This window comes from Lactuca virosa, chromosome 4, assembly GCF_052849685.1.
Source record: "Lactuca virosa cultivar CGN04683 chromosome 4, Lactuca_virosa_CGN04683_v6, whole genome shotgun sequence".
Lineage (NCBI taxonomy): Eukaryota > Viridiplantae > Streptophyta > Magnoliopsida > Asterales > Asteraceae > Lactuca > Lactuca virosa.
Genome location: NC_136429.1, coordinates 114,524,981 through 114,529,479, shown reverse-complemented (window position 1 = coordinate 114,529,479; position 4,499 = coordinate 114,524,981).

Genomic DNA, 4,499 nt, shown 5'->3' with positions numbered 1-4,499 from the left:
TCTTGCCACCGGGCAGTACATGGCCTGCCATTGCTTCCAAGTTGTTATGCAACCAATTGAGAACTTTCAGAACTCCTATGCAAAGCCAACTTTAACTGGAATGGGCACATAATATGTAAACACGATAGGTTATAAACCTCAAGTCGTGTGCTAGTGAAGAACCTCAGGTTTTATTCTTGATTAGTTCTTGAAATTCTTTTTAGGATCTTTAAGACTCCCACTATCCTCTTGACATATAAGACTATCTTGCCAAATATTCAAGAGATAGTGCGGATTCTTTATCAAGACAAACACTTCACACAATTGGCCTTAGTTGGTCTTTGTTTTATCCAAAACATCACAACTTATCAATATCAAATGTACAAGAGTAGGACACTTTTACTCTTACATTTGAAAAGTGTTTTAAACCTTTCTTTAAGATATGTCACTCAGGTTACAATCTTGGAGTATGACTCTAAGAATTGTTTGGGAACGAAGTATGACTCATCTTCCTGATCTAACCATTTTAACAATTCATGACTCCTCTTCTTAGTCATAAGAATGCACTAAGATGACCTTTAGAGGACTAATTGTGATATGATTTCTAAATCATTAAGACGATCACAAACATGATACTAAAGTACTCTCCCATCTTTTCAGATTTGAGAAACTTTTATCTTTCTGCCTAATTTGATTCTTCCCATTCGTTCTGCCATACATTGAGACTTTTCCAATGTTTCAGAATTATACTTAAACTTGTAAGTATAACCATATTTACTAAACTTTAGTAAATCAAATAGTCTTAACGAGCTTTGTGGTGGACATGACCAGTGCACAAGAATGTGTACTCGATCCCTTTAGTCCTTCACTTGACTCACACATCCATGTGAACAAGTAATTAGTCTTGATTTTCCAATGCTTGAATGTGTACTCGATCCCTTTAGTCTCATTCATCATACTATTCAACTTGCATGATTCCAAGTTTCGGTCCAATTGAAACTTGGGTGATGAGGAACTTTCCTGATTTGGTAAATTTAGACACTACCACAAATGAAAGCCATTTTCCAATATTGCTGTCAGTGGAATCATATAAGCAACAATTTTCCACAAATTCCATTGTAAGGATACTTTAAATAAATAAAATTAAACAATTTTCTTTTATTTTAAAACTTTATGGAAATACTTATCCTTACAATCCACATGGAAAATTGTTGTTATCTATTCCTTAGCAATATATCATAACTTCTTAAGCAACTGCTCAAAATTCTGATGCGATCGAAATCCACCTTCGCGATCAGAATCAGCATATACTTCCTTTAAGATTTCTCTCTATTCTTTGATTCTTAACACATCAACATGTGACCCAGTCACATCATGTAATGAGGATCTCAGAATAGAACTTAACAGAGTTAGATAATGGGCTCTACCTGATGTAGAGTCAAACTTATTGACTTTAACATCCTTAGGTAAATTTGGCAGCTTTGCAATCAACGACCCTTCCTTTGGCAAAATAAACATATGGACCCTTTGGTAATGAGACTATCTCAGACTTTGCCTTTCTCGTTACCATTTGGTCAACCGGGTTGACTATGGCCAATCCCTTTCCATTGGGAAGAGAATGCTTTTTCTGAATTTCCAGTGTCACCATTGTCACTGTCCATAAAGTTTTTGGGAAGTTGATCTTCTAATCAAATTTGCTTTACTATCGTTCCAAATCATTGCTGATTCAGCAGCACCAAGCAAATAGATATGATCATTAAGGTTCATGTTATAGTCTGTTTCATAGTAGTTCCAAAGGAACTCACTATGTGACTTAGAAAGTGATTGAACATCCAACTTCCTCAAGACTTTGACACCCAACTCTCCCAGCTTGTCAATATGTGACTTCATCTCTAAGATGTGATCACACATAGACCTTGCTTGCCATTAGGGCTTGAGTGACCTTGAACTTGTGGGTTAGGGAGAATAATTGGATGAGGTGGAGGAAGTAAAGTTCCAAGAGATTTGGGAAGATCATAGATGTGAACTAGACATCTTTTAGGAGATATTCAAGATAGTTGATCTAAAGTCCTTAATATAACACCCAATAATAAATATTAAGGCTAGGATCCAACAACCTATTTATAACTGGAAGAGGGATGCCGTAATCCGAGTTATAAAATAGTTGAAGGTAGGTAAATGACGATTTACCAATTTCCACCATGAAAAACGAAATAATGTAATTAGGTTTTTAATTGGATTTGAAACTCCTTGATCTTTTGAGATTCATTGAACTTTTCAATGGCATGTTTCAATCTCGAGTGTGCCCTTCAGGTGTTGTGACTGGGATGCCGAGGATCACAAAACAAGGTGTGAAGTAACCATGCAAATATACTTGGTACCCTTAATATTTACCCCTCAATCGATGTGCCGGTTAACCACACGAGCTCCACCGATACTATGATAAATATTAAGTTACCCTTTGCCTACTTTGTTAAATCCAGGTTAGTGTGCCGGTTAACCACACACGCTCTACCAACGGTTTAAACAATGTGCAAAGTGTAATTTCATGGATTAGCACCTTATTCACATTTTCCTAAGTAACTAAGATTGGGAATTTATAAGTGTTTAGTTACTTAGTATTTATCATTAATACTTTTAATGAAGGGAGAATTATAGTCCTTGTCCTACCCGTTCGGCTAACGACCCTCCACCAGTCAAGGAAGCGGTGGGTGAGAGTGGACACCCATTAAACTGCCATTTTATAGGCAGTAACCTTATACCCCCCTTATAGACCGGCTTCGTGAATGAGGCCTACTAACGGTAAGACTGACTTGCTCTTATACATATATTTATTATTAACTTATAATACTATAAAGTATAAGGGTTGAATTTTAACTTTTAAATTTCTAAGGGCTAACTTGGAATTAAAGTATTCATGGGGAAAACTTTACAAATTCCAAAAAATTGAGGGCAAGTTTTGAAAATATTCAAAACTAGTTAAATCCATAACTTATGTGTTTAAAGTAGTTTTAATTAAAAAAAACTCTTCAAGTTCCATAATTTGAGGACAAGTTATGGAAGACTTTAAACTAATAAAAGAATGTAACTTTTCTTTATTTTTGTAACTTATGGAACTAATTAAGGTTACACATTTTATCATTTAATGAAGTGACTCTTGAACCTCCATAACTTGAGGACAAGTTATGGAGTCATAAAACCATTTAATGAGGACAAGACTCTTCATTTTTGTAACCATTGCCAACTTTTTATGAGTTTTATGAAAATTAAGTGTGACTTTTGATATAACTTGAGGACAAGTTACAAAAACACATTTTAGAATCAACTCTTAGATTAAAATGTATTGAAAACACATAATCAATTAACTTTTCTATTAATCTAATAAACTCATATGAACAAGGATAATTCACATCAAATTTTTCCCAAGCAATTAGCATAACTTTTAAACTAATACAATTCGATTTTTCAGCTAATTTTGCAAGTATAACAAGAAAACAAAACCAGGCTCTGATACCACTGATGGGTTTTGAGCACTCTAACACTCCTAAGTGTACATGCAACCCTAAATACCTTGGATCTATGTTTTCTCTATTATACATGCAATTATGAACTTTCCAAGGTATTACCCTATCTAGCATACAATACTTGATACTTGGGTAATCAAATGGATAGAATACATACCTTTGTTTGATGTAGCTTCTCTCCATGAAGCTTGAGTGCCTAGTGCCCCAAGTGTGACACCTCAAATGGTTCACACAACACCAAATGCACATGGAATGACTTGATAGAAATGGAACACTCCTTGAAATCGTCTAGCCCTCATATTCACACATTAGTGCATGATTTTTTGAGCCATGGGATTCTTTTATATGGTGGCTATTAGGGTTACACCATGTAACTCATAACTTTACCCATTCCTTATGCTCCATGGATTTTAACCTCCGTGGAGTATCCATGGGTCACCCCATGGACTTAGTCCAACATAAGGAATCGTGGATCACAAGCCCACATATATAAGAATGAATGATTTACACAATCAACCCATATATTTAATTAGTCTCCTTTTGATCACTTAATTAATTCCAAATTAATTCTTGATCAATACTAATTAAATAACCTTATTAATATATTAGAACTTATAATATATTAACCAACCTTAAGTGTTATTTCTCTCATTGTAGTCTATCCAAATGCATGATGCCATGCAACCCAAATGGACCATGTCGGGTCGGGTCAAGTCTTACCAATTATAGTTATGGACTTAGACATTAATCCACCAACATGTTCATACATTCAAACAACATTACTAGTAAACTATAATAGGTATAGTTCAGGGAGATACTAATACTATTACTAGAACAGTGAAACATACAATGAGTCAGTTCATACATGACTCAATAACAAACAAACAATAGATACTATGATGAGAAACAAACAATAGATACTATGATGAGAAACAAACAATAGAATACTATGATGAGAAACAAACAATACATGCTAGACAGGGAGAGAACACACAA